Below are 9,285 nucleotides of genomic sequence, written 5' to 3' on the forward strand. Positions count from 1 at the left end.
AAATAAATATATATATTGGATGGTAAAAAATGCAATTGAGAAAAAGTGGAAGGAGGATAAAGTATATGTGTGTGTGTTGTGTTGGGGAGGACATGGTTGTCATTTCTTTTCTTGGATGGTGGAAAACCTCAATATATTTAGACTTAGTGAGCTGGAATCCACTTATATGATCCCAGTTTTGTTGGCACCACTTAAAGCATCATGGTAGATCTAGTCTAAAGTATGCCTTCTTCTCTCCCAAGCAAGTTGACCTTGGCCATGTCAGGGTCCCAGAGCTTCTTCACATCTTGCCAGATCTGTCCGGACAACCGCAGTAAGCACCAAGTGCTGGTGCCTTCCACCTTCTTTATAACCCACTGGGAAATCAGGGGCAAACTTATAGTGGCACAATGGTTGTTGTTCTTTCTGGAGAACACTTCTGAAGGTACATGGCCTGCCTTTGAAGTCAGTGTTCTGGGTCACTCAAAGGTGGGAAACGTGTGGATCTTTTCCTCTTTTAACCATGGACTTCTTTCTGCATGGCCTCTTGGCTTTTAAAACCTTCTTTGTGGCCAGATGTGGTGGCTCATGCCTGTAATCCCAGCACTTTGGGAGGCTGAGGCAGGTGGATTATTTGAGTCCAGGAGTTCGAGACCAGCCTGGGCAACATGGCAAAACCCCATCTCTACAAAAAAACACAAAAATTAGCCAGGCGTGTGGTGCATGCCTGTAGTCCCAGCTACTTGGGGAGCTGAGATGCGAGAATTGATTAAGCCCAGGAGGTCAAGGCTGCAGTGAGCCATGATTGCACCTCTGCACTCCAGGCTGGGCAACAGAATGAGACCCTGTCTCAAATGAAAACAAAAACAGAAACCACCGTTTTTGCTTCAGTTTTGGGAAGCACTTATCTCCTTTCTGAATCTTCTTAGAAACAGTTCCATTTTCAAGTAGGTAGTCAAGGAAGGCTTCCAGATAATGTATTATTTAAACAAAGACTTGAAGGAAGTGAGAGAGCTGGGCATACAGCTATGTGGGGCAAATGCAGAGGCCCAGGGGTAGGAGTCTGCCTGGTGTGTTTAAGGCAGACATAAAAACACAATTGTGATAAATGGTACTTGTGGTAAGGAAAGAACTCCCAGGGAAAAATTGCTTAGATTTTACTTTGTATTACTTATGCATAAACAGTACTTTCACTTTAAGGATTTCAGCTGCATTTAAATACAAACAGGAAGCTGGCTTGCAGCGGCCCAAACCTGTAATCCCAACACTTTGGGAGGCTAAGGCAGGAGGATTGCTTGAGGCCAGGAATACCAGACCAGGCTGGGCAACACAGAGAGACTCTGTCTTTAAAAAAACTTAAAAAATAGCTAGAGTGGGCCAGGCGCAGTGGCTTACGCCTATAATTCCACCACTTTGGGAGGCCAAGGCAAGCAGATCACGAGGTCAGGAGATAGAGACCATCCTGGCTAACACAGTGAAATCTCATCTCTACTAAAAATACAAAAAAAAAAAAAATTAGCCGGGCATGGTGGCGGGCGCCTGTAGTCCTAGCTACTGGGGAGGCTGAGGCAGGAGAATGGCGTGAACCCGGGAGGTGGAGCTTGCAGTGAGCCAGGATCACGCCACTGCACTCCAGCCTGGGAGACAGAGTGAGACTCCATGTCAAAAAATGGTAATAATAAATAAATAAATAATAAACAGTGACTAACCAATATGATAGTAAGATAGACACATTTATTATGTCAATTTTATGCATCTGAAAGCAGAGAGAAAATATAAATAAAAGGAAAAGTGAGGGGACGGGCACAGTGGTTCACGCCTGTAATCCCAGCACTTTGGGAGACTGAGGCAGGCAGATCACGAGGTCAAGATATGGAGACCATCCTGGCCAACATGGTGAAACCCCGTCTCTACTAAAAATAGAAAAATTAGCTGGGCGAAGTGGCACGCGCCTATAGTCCCAGCTACTCGGGAGCCCAAGGCAGGAGAATCCCTTGAGCCCCCGAGGCGGAGGTTGCAGTGAGCGGAGATCGCACCCCTGCACTACAGCCTGACGACAGAGTGAGACTCCCATCTCAAAAAAAAAAAAAAAAAAAAAAAAGAAGAAGAAGAAGTGAAAGGAATAATACTGGGTTGGGCAAAAGTGATTACGGTTTTTGCCTTAAAAGCAGTGACATCAGGTCGGGTGCGGGGGTTCACGCCTGTAATCTCAGCACTTTGGGAGGCCAAGACAGGCGGATCACCTGAGGTCGGGAGTCTGAGACCAGCTTGACCAACATGGAGAAACTCCGTCTCTACTAAAAATACGAAATTAGCCGGGCGTGGTGGCACATGCCTGTAATCCCAGCTACTCAGGAGTGTGAGGCAGGAGAATCACTTGAACCCGGGTGGCGGAGGTTGTAGTGAGCCAAGGTCATGCCATTTGCACTCTAGCCTGGATGACAAGAGCGAAACTCCATGAGAAATAAATAAATAAAATAAATAAAAGCAGTAAAAGCAATGACATCAACTTAATAGCAGGGCATGGAAGCTATTTTGCCTGAGTAAAGATTCCCAGCTTTGCACTGGGCAACTTACTGAACTTCTCTTTGCCTCAGTTTCCCACTTTAAAATTGAGATAATAATAGTGCCTCTGTTATGGGGATTAAATAAGATAATATATAGGAAAGAGGAATGGTTCGGAAACTTTAATGTGTATACAGATCTCTTTTAAATGCAGATTCTGGGATGTCCCCGAGAGTCTCCATTTCTTTCTTTTTTTTCTTTTTTTTGAGACGGAGTCTTACTCTGTCGCCCAAACTGGAGCGCAGTGGCCGGATCTCAGCTCACTGCAAGCTCCGCCTTTCGGGTTCACGCCATTCTCCTGCCTCAGCCTCCCGAGTAGCTGGGAGTACAGGCGCCCGCCACCCCGCCCGTCTAGTTTTTTTGTATTTTTTAGTAGAGACGGAGTTTCACCGGGTTAGCCAGGATGGTCTCAATCTCCTGACCTCGTGATCCGCCCGTCTCGGCCTCCCAAAGTGCTGGGATTACAGGCTTGAGCCACTGCGCCCGGCCGAGAGTCTCCATTTCTAACAAGCTCCTGGGGCTGCTGATTCCGCTGCTCCACAGACCACACCTCTGTATCAAGGTTGTAAGGCACGTAAAACAGTGCCTGGCACACAGTGTGCGCTGAATAAATTTAACTATGATTATATTTTCACATAGTTGAGTTGGCAAGGAAACTAGATTAAAAAGCCAATAAGTTTCCCTCCTCTATCAGATGTTTCCTGACGATACTGTATCCTTGAATAGAATTCTACTGCATTCTGAGTTCAAGTGATGAATGTGCATATGGATAACAAGTTTTCATTTATAAAAGCTCTCAATAGCAGCTTGAAGCACTATTCTTGAATGTATGGTTTTAAGCCTTATCAAAGTACATAATACCGTGTGCATAGTAGGCATTTATTTAATACTTGGATCAAAGAAATGTCCAGGCTATCTAAATAAATCATCCTTCTAGGAATAAACAGTGCTGCTGGAGTTCGGTTTTATTTAATGCGGTGGCATGCATGCCAAACTACGACTTCAAGAATATGGCAATTGTGTTCTAAAATCCAAAGGATGTTACACTAATCTAATTGCGTTAGAATCTCATGCAAGGCTGACTGTAACTCAACTACTTCCTTCTTCCTGTGCGGCTCAACCCAGACTTTACAGGCTAACAGTGCCCTCTACTGTTCAATAACCAGTCGGTGCTACTAAATCCAATCCCTAAAGCTGCAAAATCAGAATTCAGACAACTGGGTTTACTTACCACACAAACGTAGCTTGCATCTGCCTTTAGAGGACAGAGGGCCGCCGTCAAGGAGCGGTCTATGCTAGGAGGGACTGAGACTGATTTCTGGGCCACCATTGTGAAGCTGACCAGGATCTCCAGAGAGGAGAGAAAAGCTCGTTGCTGGTTTCCCCTGAAGCACTAACAACCTACAACCTCCCTTTTCCCACACTGACCTGGTCTGGTCTTCACCCTTTGTCCTCCCCCTCCTTAAGGTTAGTTGCATCGTCAGCCTTTTCTACCTGACCCTCATTCCACCTGCCAAACCGTAATTCTCCTTTGGAGAAATCTGGAAACACAAAAGTCCTCAGGATACAGCCTCTTGCCACTAAGCATGGGCAACTGTTCTGTGACTGTGATTAGATCCTCTAGTTTGTAGCACCTCAACTTTTGTTTTCAAAGTTTTTGAGTATATTCACAGAGGTGCGCAACCATCACTGTAATCTAATTTTAGAGCATTTTCATCACCCCAAAAAGAAATTCTGAGCTGGGCACAGTGGCTCATGCCTGTCATCCAAGCACTTTGGGAGGCTGAAGTGGGAGGACTGCTTGAACTCAGAGTTCGAGACCAGCCTGGGCAACATAGAATAGTAAGACCCTGTTTCTACATAAAATAAAAAATCAGTTAGCTAGGTGTGGTGGTGTGCACATGTAGTCCCAGCTACTGGGGAAGCTGAGGTGGAAGAATTACTTTATCTCAAGAGGTCAAGGCTGCAGTGAGCCCTGGCAGCATCACTGTATTCCAGCCTGGGCGACAGAATTAAACTGCCTCAATAAAAAAAAAAGGAAATTGCATACTGATTAGTATCCACTTCCCATCCTCCTACCCCTTGCCCATCCCTAAACAACCATTAATCTATTTGCTGTTTATAAATTTGACTATTCTAGACATTTCGTATAAATTGAATCATATAATATGTGGCCTTTTGTGAATGGCTTGTTTCACTGACAATGATTTAAAGTTGTAGCATATATGAGTATTTCATTCCTTTTCATTGCTGAATAATATTCCATTGTATAAATATGCCATATTTGCCAGTTGGTGGACATTTGGGTTGTTTTCACTTTTTGGCTATTATAAGTAGTGATGCTGTAAGTGTTAATTTGCAAGTTTTTGTGTAGACTTACGTTTTCACTTCTCTTCAGTAGATATCTAGGGATGGAATTACTGGTTCATATGGTAAGAAAGCTTCATATCCCACCCCCAACTAAGAATAAAGATTAACATGCCGGGCGCAGTGGCTCACGCCTGTAATCCCAGCGCTTTCGGAAGCCAAGGCAAGTGGATCACCTGCGGTCAGGAGTTCAAGACCAGCCTAGCTAACATGGTGAAACCTCATCTCTACTAAAAATACAAAAATCAGCCATGTGTGTTGGTGCACTCCTGTAATCCCAGCTATTTGGGAGGCTGAGACACAAGAATCACTTGAACCTGGGAGGCGGAGGTTGCAGTGAGCCAAGATTGCACCACTGAGCTCCAGCCTGGGTGGCAGAGCAATACTCTGTCTCAAGGAAAAAGAAAAAAGATTAACAGAGAAAAAAATTATGTTATCCTGATGGCCACTAAATGCAGTCTTACTTGGATTATGATGAAGAGGTTTTTAACGAATGATTTAACAAATGATTCAGCCTTGATTCCTCAAGAACAAGAGCCCACGTCTGATCTCTTTTTTTCTTGACAGTTCTAAACGTGGCCACCAGCATAAGTGTTTCACATTCCTTCGAAGCATATTTTTCTAGCCCACTACCCAAAGTCACTCCCACTTGGAATTTTATTATTTCTAAGCCTTCCTAGAAGCAGGCAGAGTAGTAATCGCTATTTGGTTTTTATTTGTTTTTTGTTGTTGTTTTTTGCGACAGGATCTCACTCTGTTGCCCAGGCTGGAGTGCAGTGACGTGATCTCGGCTCACTGCAACCTCTGTCTCCTGGGCTCAAGCGATCCTCCCACCTCTGCGTCAGTCCTGCAGCTGGAAATACAGGTGCAGACCACCACACTTGGCTGTATTTTGTAGAGGCGGGGTCTCCCTATGTTGCCCAGGCTGGTGTTGAACTCCTGGGCTCAAGCAATCTGCTGGCCTTGGCCTTCCAAAGTGCTGGGATTACAGATGTAAGCCACAGCGCCTGGCCCAGTCATCCTAGTCATACCTATTATATGATTTGTGAGGTTTTGTTTTTTCAAAGCCATAATATCCAATTAGTTAAAAAATCAAGTACAAATACTTCCTGCATTGACTGTCCACACAGCAAAGTGGCAACAACAGAAGAGGTAAGACAGAGCTCCTGTCCTGGAGGAGTTTATAAGCCTGTTGGGAAGAAAAGTAAAATTGTAACTCAAAATGTCACTTAACTGTACAAACATTTTCAGCAAGTCATTGTCTACAGAGCAGTGATAGCCAACATTTCCAAGTCAAAGCAAACATAGACTACGGACATATTTCTATGGACACTGGGATGAACAAAGGGGCCTGCTGAGGAGACGCCCTTGGCCTGCGATGGCCGGCCACCCCCACCTCCCTGATCTCACTACCTTCTCTCACTGATAACCTGTTGGAGCACATCCCAATGGCAGCACACCTGTGGAAGTCTCCTTTTTTTTTTTTTTTTTTTGAGACAGAGTTTTGATCTTGTCACCCAGGCTAGAGTTCAATGGTGCTATCTTAGCTCACTGCAACCTCCGCCTCCCAGGTTCAAGCAATTGTCATGCCTCCTGAGTAGCTGGAATTACAGGCACCTGCTGCCACCACGCCCAGTTAATTTTTGTATTTTTAGTAGAGACAGGGTTTCACCATGTTGACCAGGCTGGGCTTGAACTCCTGACCTCAGATTATCCACCTAGCTTGGCCTCCCAACATGTGGGGATTACAGGTGTGAGCCACCGTGCCCGGCCAACTTGTGGAATCTCTAGTTCACGGGATAACTTGTAAACATTTTTGCATGGCATTCAAGGCTCTCACAAACTGGCCTTAATCTACCTTTCCAACCATTTCTCCCATGAGCCCTCCATACCTAACAACCTGTCAGCTCATTGTCTTCAGAACATTCTGGGTACCCTCCCTAAAATGTGTACCCTCCCCAAAACGAGCCCTCAGTCACTATTTATTCACTGGTTGATTCTCATCCCTACACTTTCTCTCACATAACTCACAGCAACTATTCAAATCCCTTCAAGTCCTCATCAAGTCCCCTCCCCCTCCAGCCCACAGGAGTTCTTTCTTTCTCTGCATGCTCATGTCTTTTAGTATTGATTCAACATCTTTGACTTGTGACAATACATAGCCTCATAGTTATTAAATTTCCAAGGGTATAACTGTGGCATGCCTAGCCAGAACCTAGACCAGCTCCTTCTGAGCATATATCGTGTCTCCAGCTGGGTGTCCATAGCACCTTCAGGAAGCCTGGGTAAAAGGATCAGGGAAGTGGGCTGGCCTAGACGGGTGCTTAGTGCAATGCTACCACATTGCCATGCAATCTGCTTTTCATCTATTACCTGTTTCTTAAGTACTTAGGTATTTACGCGCTTTCTCAAAATCTTTAAACAAAAGCGAAACACCGTCTTGACAGAATAGCATAAGTGGAAACTATCCTGGACTGAACCAGGGTGTAAAGGTGACTGTATTAACCCACAGAAGGCTGGGGCAGAGTACAAATGAACAGGCCCCTCTGTCTGCTTTGCAGTAGCAGAAGGAGAAGGAGAGGGAGGCGGAGAGAGAGGAGGAACAGGGAGAAAAAGGAAAAGAGGGAGAGTAGGGGGAGGAAAAAGAGGAGAGACAGAGTTTCACCATGTTGCCCAAGCTGGTCCCGAACTCCTGGGCTCAAGCAATCTGCCTGCTTTGGCCTCCTGAAGTACTGGGATTACAGGTGAGAGCCATGGTGCCCAGCCTAGCAATTTGTTTTTCTACTTACTCATTCCAAAATCTGCCCAGAATGCACCTGTGATCCTGGCACCTGGAACCACAGACTGGCCACCCCAATCCTAACGACACCTGTGGTCTACAGCTTCTCTTTTCTAGAAACATGGCCAAAAGGTGTTAGATCAAAAAGGAAAGTATGGGCTTTTGAAAATAGAGAAAAATAGGCTGGGCACAGTAGCTCATGCTTGTACGTCACAACATTTTGGGAAGCCAAGACAGCAGGATCACTTGAGCCTGGGAGTTTGAGACCAGACTGGGTAACAAACTGAGACCCCTTCTCTACAAAAAATTTAAAAATTAGCTGGGTGTGGTGGTATGTGGCTACAGTCCTAGCTACTTGGGAGACTGAGGTAGCAGGAGGATGGATCACTTGAGCCCAGAAGGTCGAGGCTGCAGAGAGCCATAATTGTGTCACTGCGCTCCAGCCTGGGCGACAGAGCCAGACTCTGTCTCAATCAATCAATCAATCAATAAATAAATAGCTGAGTGCGTTGGCTCATGCCTGTAATCCCAACAGTTGGGGAGGCTGAGGTGGGTGGATTACCGGAGGTCAAGAGCTTGAGACCAGCCTGGGCAACATGGTAAAATGCTGTCTCTACTAAAAATACAAAAATTATCTGGGCGTGGTGGTGGGCATCAGTAATCCCAGCTTCTTGGGAGGCTGAGGTGGGAGAATCGCTTGAACACAGGAGGCAGAGGCTGCAGTGAGCTGAGATGGTGCCCCTGCACTCCAGCCTAGACGACAGAGTGAGACTCCGTCTCAAAATAAATAAATAAATAGAACACAGAGAATCAAGACGGGAAATGGTGTTCATTCGTGAATGTTCCAGTGCTTCCTGTGGGCCATGCATTGTGGCAAAACCGTGACCAATGTGAAGAGGAGCCCTCAGCCAGCTCACAGTGCAGGGGAGTGGGGAGGTGAAAACAACAAGAAGACATTTTAGCTGGGGAAGAATAGCACCAAGAGTGCGACCCCTCACCTTTGTACTTTAAACTTGTTACGCTTCATTGGATGGGGGAAATGAGCCTGGCAGAAGTTGGAGATGAGACTAGTACAGTGGCCTCTGCACCCAGGGCTTGGAGTTAGAAGTGGGATGGGGGTTCTGAATCCACAGCAGTTGATGGAACTTGTGCCCTCCCCTGCCCATCCCCCAGCTGCGTTGGAAATGCCACCACACTGGGATCCCTGGCTAACACAGCTGAGTGAGACCCTGAGGGAAGTAGCAGCCCACCCTCCCATCTCAAGGAAATGTTGCTTTACGGTGCACAGGTGGTGGCGGCTGCAATGGAGCGGTAAGCTTAGCCTGAGCATCATCCCATTTTGCCAGATTTCAGTAGCTGCATCAGAGCTCTGGTTTCAGTAACCATGGTGTCAGCTGTGGGACTCTGGAGGAATCCAGCACAAGGGGTGTAGACTCTTCCAGCCTCAGTTCCGGCCTCTGTAAGTGAGGTAAGTGTATCTGGGGCTACCCCTTCGGATATACGTGTGCATTTCTGGCACTCACGTTCATAGCAGGGAAGTGGCCTCTGTCAAGGGTGAAGAAGCCCATCAAGGAAGATGGGACACCATGTGGAAT

Source organism: Piliocolobus tephrosceles, chromosome 7 (assembly GCF_002776525.5).
Source record: "Piliocolobus tephrosceles isolate RC106 chromosome 7, ASM277652v3, whole genome shotgun sequence".
Classification (NCBI taxonomy): domain Eukaryota; kingdom Metazoa; phylum Chordata; class Mammalia; order Primates; family Cercopithecidae; genus Piliocolobus; species Piliocolobus tephrosceles.